We start from the raw sequence: 14,914 nt of genomic DNA, 5'->3' as shown, positions 1-14,914 counted from the left end.
AAGAAGTTTTTCAAGGGGTATGTCTTGAAACCAATTTTTCTGCAAAAGCATGCTTTATATTATGCCAAAATTAGTGAATTTGAATGCTTAGATGATCCTTGTTCTTCCGCTGCATTTGATACAATCCTACAGCTTGGAGAAGACAAGGCAATGATAATGCCATTTGAGTGAGTTATTTGGTGATGGATAATGGAAAAACCTCTTTTTCCATTTTATGTGTTTTGTTTGTATTATTTTTTTTTCCAATTTTATCATAAAATCAAAATTTTGATTTAAAAAATCTATTTGATTTTTAAAATGAAAAATTTAATTAATTTCATAAATTAATTATTAAATAAAACTTAATTAATTTAATATCAAATATTAAATTAATTTTAACACATATCTATCTTTATATATTTAAATCATATTTAAATATATATAAATTCTCCTATTCCGTTTAATACTCAAATTAAACATGTAATTATATCTCATATAATTATTAATTCCCTTAATTCTAATTTGAACGATTCAAATTAACTTATCACACTGTTCTAGAGCTAGTTCATTACGAGCTAGTAGGGGGATCTCGCGGACTTACAGATCATGGACTCCAATGATTCGAGATTAATTGGCTAAACTCATTAGACCAAATTAATCTCCATTCGTTAACTAATGGGTCACTCCACTAAATCCTATAGTTGCACTCCCTTCACTGTAGATATATTATGTCCACATGATTTAACCATAGTCAGCAAGTCGACCCTTCACAGGTTGTTCATAATAACAGTTGAGTCAAATATCTGTTTTACCCCCGAGATTACATCTTATTCCTCAAGTCCCTATTGATCCTCTAATGACAACTGATTTGTGATCCAATCACTAAACCATACTCTCTCAGCCCAGTGAGAGGGTGGGACCCCTAGTTCAAGACCTGGATTCAGTACTTGAGAGAACAACCTTTCTTCTATCCTTAAATTGGGTAGGCGTGAACTTCGTCTTGCACCCTATGTCCCTAGCTATCTATCCGGTCTTACCCCTGAAATGGGAGTCTTATTGAGCCGGCGCTATTGAGCTAACCTTCAACTATGCAAATCTAAAGACAATCCCAAATAAACAGGAGTTCATAGGTAGCTCAGGATTAAGATCGAGTTACCTAGGTCATCTAGGTGAAATAGCCAGTCTTAAACAGTAAACAACGTTATAAAGTAAGAGTGATTTATTTCTTGGTCTTGATCTTATGCAAACTCATTACATTGGACGCCCCCACTCCTCATATCATAACATGTACGAATTAGGATCACATCGTATGTAGCACTTTACAACTCTTTGTAACAACTACAGAGTTGGCCACATTCAATGGTGTTACCAGAATAAGGTACCCAACCTCATTCATGTACCATAGATCATTTTGACTATTTACTCTAACCCGATCTGCTCTTATGTCTCCACATAAAGTTCAAGTACTCATACAATAATCATGGGTATTATTTTAATAGATTTAGACTTTCATACAATTTATGAGATCAATAACAAGTATATTGATAATAGAAGATGTTTATTAATTACAAATTGCGAGTTTTTAGGACATAAAACCCAATATTTCTCTCTTACATAATTTAGATTATAGATTACATCTATAATTAACCATTATATATTAATCTCATTAATATAAAATTCTCTCAATTCAATTCAAATCATTCCTCATTACTATCCTTTAGTAAGCTAATAAGGGGACCTTATGGACCTACATATTAGAAGCTCTAATGATATGACATTAATTAATTAAACTATTTGCACGACAGATATATTTCTGTATCCATGGATATAACCAATCAACAGTGGGTCGACCCTTCATAAATCGCTTATAACTACAATTGGGTCAAATTACCGTTTTACCTCTATAGTTACATCTAATTCCTTATGTGTCACCGATTCTTCTAATGAACAAACAACTTATAGTTCAACTATGAATTGACGCCTCTCGAGCTGTGAGAGGTTGAAACCTCATTATTCTAGGCTCGAAATCAGTTATTAAGGGAGCAATTTATCTACTTTTTCTAAGGTCGGGAAGGGGTGAATTCCATCTTATGTAATTGTGTTCCCAGTTCCTTACTCAGACAAATCCCTAAAATGGTAGACTTGTTGAGTCGGTTAACATTGCCACTCTTACCCATATAAATCAAAGGATTGCTTTCATAAACAGGAGTTCACAACTTCCTCAGAATTAAGGTTAAGTCACCTATGGTCATCCTAGTGAGATGTAAATCTCTTCTAGTAATGGTGTTATATAGAGAGACTATTCATTTCGTAGTCCGGTCTTATACAAACTCTTTGTATAGAATACCTCCGCTCATATGTCTCCACATAAGCGATCAGGATCATATCATTTGTATCACTTTACAATAATGTAACAATTACAAAGCGGATTGTATTCATAGTATTACCAGGATAAGGTATTCAACCTTATCACTCTATTACAGACCATTTAGGTTATTACTTAAACATGATCCACTTGTATGTCAACCACAAACATGTTTTATGTTACATGAAATACCCTTGGATCTTAGTTTATTGGATTGAATTAATGCAATCTAAATGTTAATAAAATACCTCTTATTTTATTAAATATGTTATTTGTATTTATAAACTACAAGATACATGAGATTTAGGACACCAAATCCAACAGTTACAAGGTATTTGTTTTGGTGTAAAAGAAGAATATCTCATTATCATGTGGAACTTTGGGACCATAGATATTGGATGGAAAGATAGCTCATAGAGGTGATTGGGTATGGATCTTTGTTTAAATATACAAATCTGTTTCCAAAATAAAAGGTTGAGAAGAGATAAGCTAAAATGAGGTTGTTAGTAGTAATGGTTGTTTTGAAATTTTTGACATGGAATATTAAGACTTTAATAGTCAAAAGGTACATCATTGAAGGTCTTAACGAAAGTTAAGGGATTGTGACTCTGGAAATAAGATATAACTAGAGACTAGCGATCAATCGTTTTAATTTAAATGTGAAAGTAATCTAACTCCAAGTAAAGATCCAGTTGTATGAGGGTCAGGTTAAGTAATCAATCTAGATCTTCAAGGATGACCACTAAAACAAAAGATGAGCTTGAGAATAGAACATTTCCATTCCTAAGGCTACCTACAGAGTAGTCCTAGCAGAGTTAAATAGCAGGTCGCAGATACATGAGCTATTTATGGAAGTTTTCTAGACGTCTTAATGTTTTTCCTCTGAGCACACTAGTTTCGTATGTTAAGAAGAGAGTTGAAATCCATATGCGTATGTAACAACCTTGTTAAGAGTTGATTATGGTAGCATAGCCAAGTTGCAGGAGAATGCTACAGCCATTAGGTGCCGAATCTAGATTCCGAATCCTGAACTTGGAACACCATAGATGGACAATAATAAAAAAAGGACATGACTCTCGATGCCTATTTCCCGACTATTCTCCCGACAAGATCATGGACATCGAGAGATGATCTCCTGATGTGGTTTTAGCTATATTCTTGTGATTCTTGGTATTGTGAAAAGATTATAGTCTTGTAGTGTAGACACTGATAGACGTCAGTGCTTGTGATAGTCCTATCAATGTCTATCAAGTCTATTACTGATAGATAATCACATTTTACTATATTTGTAAATAAGTTGATTTTTTTTTCATATTTAAAAATAATCCAAAGATAAAACTTTCATTTCCCCATTAAACTTATTATAGGTGTATAAGCAGTTTTTGTTTATACAAGAATATGATTATTAATTAGGTCCACGTAAGCGATAATGAATCGTGATTGAATTACTCTGTCCTAGTTCAGATGGAAATGCTACGACTGTCGACTTTTACTTCAACCAAGAGAGGTCAACTCAATCATATAATTTATACTTCAATTTAAAATTAAATATATATGGATCTGTTTTCAAATTCTTGCATCGTCTGTTTTAGTTCATAAAAGTTTGTTATGATTTCAAAAAACATTTTTTAAAAGTAGAATGAAATAGGGTTACCTTTAAATAAAAAAGAAATAGACCAACTTATTTATAAATATAATAAAACGTCACTATTTATGAGTGATGGACCGCAATAGACATCTATTGCAATTTATTGATATCTATTAGTGTTAGTGATAGATATTTATCACGAAATATCATTGGTAAATAGTAATATTTTTATATTTGAAAATATTTTCGACAAGTTTACCATTTAAAATAATTATCCAATGATTCGATAAACGGTTCATTGGGATAGATGTAAATTAACAATACCCCAGAACCGTAAGAGAATATAAATAAAATGGTTCTTTCCTTTTCTTCCCCCAAAAAAAGTCCTCATCAAATGATGATTTTTCTTGGTAAATTCTAATCTACTAATTATAATTGGTCAGTGGAAGCTTCATCTCAAATACTTGCTAGTGATTCAAAGAATAATATTTAGAATTTACTATCTATGCAACAAAAAGTGATATGGTACTTCTTTCCAAGGGATGGCTCAAATATTATCCAATGTGTTTGATGACAAATTTTGATCGAGGAAAAATACATTTGATTTCATGTGATAACAACGAAAAATTTGTAATTTGAGAAAGAGAAGATCTACAAAATAAAGGGGAAAAAAAAGGTTTCAATGCCAAAGTTAGAAGTCAAAATTAAAGAATAGAAAAGAAGTCCATTACCTCATATATATGGTGCTTTAATGGTATACTTTTATAGGATTTCATCTAAAATTTATCTTAAATCTACTAGGATTAGAATATGAAAATTTTCTAATACTAAATAAGATCAAATGTTATTTTATCTTATTTATTTTACTTTATCTTGAATTTTGACTTTATTCTGTGAAATCAAAAATCAAAATTCACCTAGAATACTATAAAACAACAAAGGTGATAATATTTGTGATAATATATGATATTTCTTTCCAAAAGGATGACCTAAAATTCACTATTTGATGAATATATTCTCAAATTCTTTTGAATAAACTTTAAATAATGGTTGCAATACTGTTTTTGCAAGTGCACGTGGTTCTCTAGAAAATAGGGACAATCAAACTAGGAAATCCATCTACTTGGAAATTTCCCAATCCCTATAAAAGTAAAATTTAGGTAATTTCATGAATTTATTAAAGTAAACCTTAGTAATGTATTTTCTAAAAGTAACTACTAAAAAAATATTTTACTTTCAAAATAGATAATTCCATCCTTTAAAATTAAAAATTCGATCTTCTATTCCTCTATGTCATTGTTATTTTACCATAACACTATACTCTTATTTTTAGGTATTTCTTTTCAAACATATTTTAATTCTTTTTTTTAGGATTTTAAAATTATTGTTCGAGTTGAATTCCTTTTTGTCCTTAAAAATTCTATTTTAGTTATTAAAAAACTTCTTTTTCTTTTTTTAATTTATAAACTTTATATAAAAAAAATATTTTTAGGCTGTCACTATTTTTTTTTAACAAATTAGGTCTATCTGACATGGACTTTCTAATACCTGGTCAAATTTTTATACTTGAAAAATTATTGGTAAAAATATAACTTATTAATTAATAGTTAAAAAAAATTTTAGTCCTTAAACTTTCATAGAAGTAACAATTTAATCCTTAAACTTTTAATTTTGTAACAATTTAGTCTCTAAAATTTTGCTATGTAACGATTTAGTCTCCATCATAAAAAATAATGTTAAGATCTAATAAGATTTTTTGTATAAATAAACCGGTAAACTAATTAAAGACTCAATAATTTTACAAATAAAAAAGTTTACATCATAAAATAATAAAAATTGACATCTAATTTTGATAAATTTTATTACAATATGATTATTATAAATTTAAAAGTACAATGATTAAATCGTTACATACTAAAGTTCAAGGACTAAGTTGTTACAAAATTGAAATCAAAGACTGACTCATTACAAACCAGTATTTAGGAACTAAATTGTTACTTACATGAAAGATGAGAGACCAAAAGTATTTTTTTAACCTAATCAATAAATCAACGTCAAATAATCATTACTATTAATTTAATTAATTATAACTCTCCATGCGTTAACATGCAAGTCAGACGGGAAGTGATGTTTCTAATGGCGGACGGATGAGTAATGCGCAAGAACCTGTCCTGGAAAGGGGAACAACAACCGAAAACAGCTACTAATATCTTGAACGCTGAAGAGCAAAAGGATGAATCTGCTCGAGGAGGGGCTCGGATCTGATTAACTCCCAGAATTCTGATTCAGACAGCCCTAGGTTTTAGCAAGTCTTCTAAGTTGCTCCAATAAATTTTCAACAATTAATCCTGATTGTGGCCCAAGTGGGTGTGGCATCTATTTTTATTTGCATTATTGGTTGGTGAATGTTACGAGAAGAAAAGGTTAAGATTTATCTGACTTGGGATTCCAAAGAATTTGTTCTTGGATTGGAGCTGTACTTTATGTATGTAAGCCATTAATTCAGAAAGGACAAAAGAAAGAAAAAAAGGTGTGAAGAGAGTTAAAGAGAAGGACACTATTGAATTTAAATCCAGAAGCCTTTTAATTTTGGGATATATTCTTTAGGCCATGTTCTTGCAATTATTGTTTGGGTGTTGAATAATAGGAACCATCGCTTTTATTGTGTAATGGAAATTGGAATTTATATATATATGTTTTGTGTTCATCATAAAATGCCCAAATCAAGTTGGAACCTGCACTCAGTTGGGGGTAGTGCACTCTTATAAAGCAAAGTTACTAATATTTGACAAGACTTAAAAATGGTTCCTTATATTCATGTATATACATGGAGATACATATAAACAAACTTATTAATGTCGGTATTTCGGTGTATATGTAAGATAATGTCATAAATATTGGTATTTCGGTGTACATGTAAGAACCCTAACTAACATAGAATGTACCATACGTGTGGGGAAGTGTTGAACAACTTAAAATAATGATAAGTTGAATGAAAGCTTGATGCAACTATATATAATTTCGTAAAACACAAAATCCTTAACTATTAGACATTTAGCATTGAGGAAAAATGTAGAGAGAATAACCCTAAACTTCAAAATAACCAAAACTAACTTTGCATAATTACATGCAACCATTAAATATAAATAAGTATTTGCAACCATTACATGAAGATTTTTGAAAATTTTCTTTTTATCTTTGTGCGCCTCTATGTCTCCCTCAATTATTGCATTCGATACTCTTTTGTCTACATCTCCTTTTTGGTCTACATACTACCTAAAGTTTGTCTTTATCTTCACCTACATCTTCAACTAGAATCATAAAATGGAAGTATATAATCATCTTCATGATAGTTTGATTGAGGGGTGTGGTTTATCAACGACCTAGAAGTTATGACTAAGTTTTGGATGAATTTGAATTATGGAAATTGGGGTTTGAAAACAATAACTTTTTTCTTAGGTAAACTACAATTTCAAAAAGAAATGTTTTGTATTTAAATTCGTGACTCCCACTAATATTTTAGGGATTTTGTTGAAGGTTCAAACTAAAATTAAAAAATATTGAAAAAATCGTGTAATGCAACTAAAGTATAGAAATAACTTTTAGATCTAAATATCATTAAATGTATTTACAAGTAAATGTAAGCAATCTATTAAAAAAAACAATAATCTAAAAATCCATTATGTTTGGGTCATAGATTCAGGTGGTAGCGGAGTTTGAAGATTGGAAGCATGTTGTGCGGGGTTGCAAGGTTTTGACTTTGGCAAATTTTGGTAACTTTTAGTAACTTGTTATTAAACTTTGGTTTGATGTATATTCAGACTTGACAAATAAATTAGTGTATGAGCGTTCTTGTTCCTCTTTTGTTTTCTTTTCAGGAAAGTTGGTCGAGGCTCGAGTGAAGCATCGATTTGAGCAAACACTTCGGGTAAGTGTTTTGGATGTATTTGAATAAATTTGTGATTTGGGTTTTAATGTAGCATCTTCTGTAATGATTTGTTTATTTGAATGTTTGATGATGAGATTGATTTTGAAGTGTTGGAAGGAGTTGAGTTGCTGTCCAATAGGTTTGAGACCGATCTTGGCAAGGTTTTGGTAAGTTTGGAGGTTAGTATTAATAGTTCTTTGTTACCCGTTGAAGTATTGGTCTAATAATTGAGTTATTTTCAATTTTTGATATTCAATTCAAAGATTTCAAGGGATTTGAGCCACTGTCCAACAAAGTTAACGATGTTTGGACATTTTGATAGGTATTAAGGCCTTGAAACTCTTTTCGAATTGTTACATAGTTGCTGGAATTTGCGTTTTGTAACCATTATTATTGAACTTTTCGTAGGTTGGATTACGTTGTTGTATTTTAACACTTATTTATATATTTTGAAATTTGATATTATCGCCCTTTATTCTATTTTGCAGGTTGACTTGCTTAAACATGACTTACCTGACCCTTAGTTCTCGATCTTTAGACTTCAAAGCTCAATGTATAGATTAAATAATGTACTTTGTTGAGGGGTTATTTATTAAACAATTTGTCACTTTTATATTTGTTGAAAGTTGAGTCTTGTATACAAAAGCAATAGTTGAGATTTTATTTTGTGCATGTACATGTGAAAGAGAAATATTATTGTAATTTGTGAGGAGTGTTCATAGTTGAACATATGGATTTTTAGTGAATATATTGAGTCGATAGATCTTAACTGTATAATGTTTATTTATTTGATGTAATTGTATTGTTGGAATACAAGGCAGAAAATGAGAATATTGATTGGGGCATTTAATTTGAAAACAAAAAAGACATATACTTGACACATAAAAAACGTCAAAGAGTATCACACTATACTTGACACTCGAATAAACTTGACATACCACCAATGTCAAGTGTATTATCTTTCTTGACATGAAAATTATATCAAGAAACATATTACTTGACGTTTTTTCAGAGTCAAGTTATCACACTATACTTGATATTTGAATAGTTGACGCTTTTATAAGTGTCAAGTATACCATTTACTTGACATTGGAAAAACGTTAAGTAATCTAATTTCTGTAGTAGTGTAAATGCTATCTTAGGATTAAAATTCATTAAAAGAAGGTAAGTTATGGAAGATGACTTCTAAATTTAAAAATTATTAACTGTATTTACAAATAAATATGAGTGAAATTTTGCAAAAATCATAATCTTATGGTTATCTTAGGATTAGAAATCATTAAATTCAACTAAAATATATAAAAACGATGAAAAGTGAGAAAATATAAAATATATATTCATTTGTGATAAAAAAATCTCCAACTTCGGGATGACCTGAGAGTAATTACCCTTATATACTAAGGGTATAATTGGCAAAAAAAAAAAATCCTTCTCCCTCCTACTCAAAAATTGATAAGGTATATTTGCAATGTACTCAACAAACTCGGCATTTCTCAATAACGAGTATTTAAGGTGCTGTACATATATCTCGATGGTCCTTTCTCTTTTGAAATTATCTTGTATTTGTAGTTACGTCAACAACATCTTCAAACAAATCAAGAATTTCGAAATTTGCGGCCATGTACATATCACATGAGTTGCCATAATTCTTATTCCTAGACGGTTTTGCTATTTTTCCTAATGAACTCAAAAACTGCCATATACTCGAATTCCCCTTTTTTTAATCACTGTATCCAAATAATCAAAGACCAAGCTTGATCAAGCGTAAGCCCTACAAAAGCCTAAAGCATTAATTGGGTCGGATTTGGGTCAATCCAATCACTTAAATATAGGTCCATAGCCCAATCCATAGACCTTGCTCGATGGATCAAAATTGAATGGACTAGCCCATTGGATTGGTCTTGCATAAATCATGAATAAATTATTAATTTTTATTTTAAATTTAAATTTTAAAAATAATTGAAAATTTATTTATAGAATATACAACTTTTTCTTCAATACAAAAAAAAAATTCTTTTTCATAATTGAAGGGATCTAACAATTTGATCCTGCAGCGAAAGTGATTAAATGGCGTGCTTTGGTTCTAGATGGAATTAAAAACAACGGTAATTAATACAAGAAAAGGGTTAGGCATATTATAAATTTACCTCGGATGAAAGCCTTTTTAAGGAAATTCTTCTTGGAATTGGGTTTCTTCTCCACACGATCTTCTTAGCTATGTCTCTTGGTAGGGATCTGGCTTGTGGAAGCCACCTTGAAAGAACTTGGGAAATTTTTCTCTGTTTTTGGGAGAATACGTGAAGGATAGGAGCACAATTCCAACAGCGCCGGCGATGACAGTGGATGACGATGCTCAACTCCTTCTCCTGCAAGATTAAAAGCAGCGACGATACCTAACATTTCGACAACAAGTTGCACCAATGACTTTGATGGATATGAGCGATACCACTTATGCGTTCTTCAGCGACCGATGTTTCATTAACATCCAATGAATACAAAACAATGGGAAGAAGAAAATTGGGTGGTGTTATCTCACTAAGTGATGGCCTCGTTACTCTCAGCCTACACCATGCATAAGCAACATCAACCCACTGTTTGCCAATTTTCGGTGAAAACAAAGATTTCCGACTAAGTGCTCCTCCAACGGTGAACTATTCCAACTCATCCTTTGATGACTTTATCATTAACCACAACCCACGCTACAAGAAAGTCGACTATTTTCTAAGCTTACAACCTTCGAAAAAAAAACCTTTAATAAACCCACGATGCACTTGTTTTCAAAGATTCTCTCAACTTTTAAAAAATGTTAAAATAGATCCATCTAAGAAAATCTTTTTCAAAGATTTACTATTCTTCAAAAATTATTATTTTTCTAAATCTTCAATAATTATTTATTGTCAAATGGTCTTTTTTTAAGGTTTTCATTATTTTTAAGGGCTTATAATGTTATTTTCAAAGATTTTAAAATTTTCATAAAAACTTCTTTATCAACAATTGTATATTTTTTAAAAATTCTCTTGCAAAACCTTTCAGCACATTTCGATTATTAGGAAAAATTTTGGAAGATTATTTTTACTAATTCATCTACCTATAGTACTTTGAATTACGAAGCATAAGAATTGAATAGAAAAAAAAAAAGTAGATAATGATATAGATGAAAGTAAACTTATATGTCATAAAAGTACACAAAAAGATTATCGAAAATTCTATAACATCAAACTACATCACTTACACCTATTGTTTGTAAACCATCAAAAGTTGCCATTGAATGAGCTCTCAAGATTGCAAACTTTGACTCTCAAAGAACAATAAGAAAATTATCTTGGAATTAGTTTGGTACCATTTGTGTTAACTATTTATATAATTAAATTTACTGTAACCTTTTATTAGCTTAAGCTTTTGAACTAAGTTCATGAAATGTTACAAACAAAAGGCAAGCATCACCACCACCATAAGCAAAAAGCTACTTCTAACAGATCCTTGCATCTCAAATTAGAACTTAACAATAGCAACGCAGAAGGGAGACTGCAAATTACTTGAAAACTTGCTGAGTTATCAACTCGGTGCTATCATATAAAATCCATTTTTTTATCAACTTGGTGCCGTCTCTCAGTGAGTTTCGGTACGGAGTCAGATAGTTCACTATAATAAAGTTGACTATTTTTTAAGGTTGAAAAAATCTTTAATAAATGTTTGATACACTTTCAAAGACTATCTCAATCTTTGAAAAGTATCGAATTAGATTCAATCGAAAAAAACTTTTTCAAAGATTTACTTAACCTTCGAAAATTATTATTTTTCAAAGGTCATATGTCTTCGATAATTATCAAATTATTTATTGATAATTATTATTATCAAATGATTTTTTCGAAGGTTTTCATTATTTTTAAAGGCTTATAATGTTATTTTCAAAGATTTTAAAACCTTTCTAAGAACTTATTTATCAACAATTGTATATTCTTAAAAAATTAAAAAAATAGGCAACAATATGGATGAAAGTAAACTTATATGTCATAAAAGTACACAAAAAAAATAAAATCGAAATTCTATAACATCAAATTACAGTTGATCAACTAGAAATAAATTTTTAATGTATCTCTGCCATCATTAATATTAGTATTTGTAAAAGCAAAAGTCTTTGCTTGAAGCTACTTTTGACTCATTCTTCCTGTGCTTTTCTGGCTGATGCAAAACACACTCCTAAATCTACAAATACAAAATAGGGTTGTTTTTAAATATAGAAAAAGTAACATGGATACCTGAATAAGCTAACAATTTTTACAACCAAAAACATCTTACATAATCTAAATGGAAGAAGAAGAGTTGCACAGCAAGATAAATACCAAGCAAAGAAGGGAAGAGGAGATACCTTGATTATATATTGGTATTGAACAAAATGTTCTGGATTTCAACTTTGAGTTTTATTTGTTATCCTTGATTTTCATCGCCTGTACTTAGCTGCAGATGTGTGTTGGGTCTAAATGTGGAAGACTCTGGCCACCTTAGATCAAAATTGGGAGGCCTGTACTTAACTGTATATGGAAACTTTTTTATGCTGCACACCAACAGTTTCTTCATCTCCACCTTGAGGACAAGTAGCGAGTTTCAGTGGGCTAATACCAAGACTCACCTTTTAAGTTTCACATTCTCTGGATGTAAGGAAGGGGTAAAGGGTTATTTGTGTAAGAGCAGTAAGTAGCATTACTATTTACTAATAGAGAGAGATATTTACAATAATATATGTAGTCATTGGATGAATAAATAGAGCATGTGAGCGGGGTATTCTACAAAGAGTTTGTATAAGACCGGACCACCAAATGAATAGTCTCTCTATATAACATTGTTACGAGAAGAGACTTACATTTCACTAGGATGATCATAGTTGACTTGACCTTAATCCTGAATGAGTTGTGAACTTCTATTTATGAGGGCAATCTTTTGATCTGTATGGGTGAGAGTGACTATATTAGCCGACTCAACAAGCCTACCATTTTGGAGATTTGTCTGAGTAAGAAGCTGGAACTAAAACTACACAAGATGGAATTCACTTATTCCTGATCTTAGAAAAAGTAGATAAATTGCTCCCTTAATAACTAATTTTGGGTCTTTAACAATGAGGCCTCAACCCCTCACTGACTCGAGAGGTGTTAGTTTATGATTTGACTATAAACTATTTGTTTATTAGAGGAATTAACAGCACTTAAGGAGTTAGATGTAACAATAGAGGTAAAATGGTAATTTGACCCAGTTGTAGTTATGAGCGATTTATGAACGGTTGATTGGTTATATCCATGAACACATAAATATATCTGCAGTGCGAAGAGTGCAATTATCGATATTTGGTGGATTGTCCGGTAGTTAATGAATATTAATTAATTTAATTAATGAGTTTAATTAATTAATCTCGTATGATTGGAGTTTCTAATTTGTAGGTTCATGAGGTCCCCTTGTTAGCTCGCCAAATGATAGTAATGAGGAATTATTTGAATAGTTCAAATCAATTGAGGAAATTTTATATTGATGAGATTAATATACAATGGTTAATTATAGATGTGATTTATAATCCAAATTATGTAAGAGAGAAATATTTGAATGAGATTCAAATACTAAATTCAAGTGAATTAGATTCATGAAGAATTAATTAATTACAATGTTAAGGAGGTGGAGACATATAAATATATGATGTTTTAATTAATTATATATTAAATAAGATTTATTGCATGATTATTTAATTAGCGTGCCAAATAATTAAATAAGAGTTATTTAAGTAATTAGCACTAAGGGTATAAAAGGAAATACGGGTTTAACCCTTCTTCATATAAATATATCTTTATAGCCTATTTAGGACAAGGATTTGATTGTGCAAAAATTACCTAGCCTCCACACCTAAAATCCTCTCTACTCTCTCTTCAATTTCTCTTCATCTCTTCCTCTTCCAAGTATTAGAGACCACTCATCCAATCCTTGGAATCCTAGAGAATAACAAGGTTATTCTTATGGTTGTGTCCTTGATCGTGAAGAGGTGATCAAAGAAAGAAGAATTTTTTGAGAAGTTTGAGATTCTACAAAGATGAGCTACAGTTTCCCTCTTCTCTATCTTCAATGGTATGCTTAATAGAATATTTATTCTCCATTGTTACTATTGTGATTTTGTTTCTTTTAAATGAAAAAACCGAATGCAAGGCGATCTCACATTTCCGCAGGAATTCGATTCCCTTCAATTGGTATCAGAGTCAATGCTCGCATTTCTATTTTTCACATTTTGGAAACAAAAATCTATGTAGAAAGGTGGGTTCTAATCTGCATTTTGAATGTGAGGTTTGCAGTATTTGATGTTTACATTTTTTTTGTACTTTTGCCAAATGGTATTTTTCACATTTTGCCAAATCCCTAAATTTCCCATTGTTAAAGGAACCAACCTTTGAAGAGGACCGTGAAGATTTCATTGTCTTCAAAGGTTAGTATGATTAAACCCTATTATTCTCCTCTTCTCCTCGGCTCTCCAACCCGTCAATGAAATGAAGAGAAGGGCTTTCCTCGATAAACACCATTTTCTCTTTGTCTTCCTCGGCCATTCTTTGTTAACCATGCTGTAAATTTGTATAGAATGCATAATAGGTTTCTGAATTTTGTTTATTTTGTGTAAATTTGAAATTGGGAAACAATCTTGCTTCCATCTAGGGTTTTCACAAACCTTCAAGTGGTATCAGAGCGGCATTTTTTGTTCCCATTTTTAAACTTCTGGAATTAAAATTCATATTTGGTGAGTACTACATTTTTTATGTGTTTCATGTTGATGAATGTTGGTTGTGCAATTTATGAATATATATATATATATATATTTTTTTTTTATCAAGATTGGACTTTAGATTTACTATTTTCTTTAGAAATTGGTTTGTAAGGGCTTGGTGTTTTGGACATAATTTATGTGATCGAGTCTGTATTTATTATGTCCTGTGTCATTTGTGATTGTGTCGACAAAGTTCTAGAGAAAAAGAGGCCCAAATCGGAGCGAAGATTATGGAAATCACCACTGTACAGTAGGCGACTGTAC

General features: G+C 30.8%; 1 long non-coding RNA gene across 1 annotated transcript; it reads left to right on the top strand.

The window, feature by feature from the left end:
- The first annotated feature begins 7,296 nt into the window (after positions 1-7,296).
- Positions 7,297-8,631, top strand: LOC150031998 (uncharacterized). Its single transcript, XR_016524966.1, has 3 exons — positions 7,297-7,705; positions 7,811-8,039; positions 8,349-8,631. It is a non-coding gene; the product is annotated as an uncharacterized LOC150031998 (long non-coding RNA).
- The last annotated feature ends 6,283 nt before the right edge of the window (positions 8,632-14,914 follow it).

Source organism: Benincasa hispida, chromosome 12 (genome assembly GCF_027475165.1).
Source record: "Benincasa hispida cultivar pf3 chromosome 12, pf3_genome.v1.1, whole genome shotgun sequence".
NCBI classification, from domain to species: Eukaryota; Viridiplantae; Streptophyta; class Magnoliopsida; order Cucurbitales; family Cucurbitaceae; genus Benincasa; species Benincasa hispida.
This window is presented reverse-complemented; position numbering and strand designations above follow the sequence as displayed.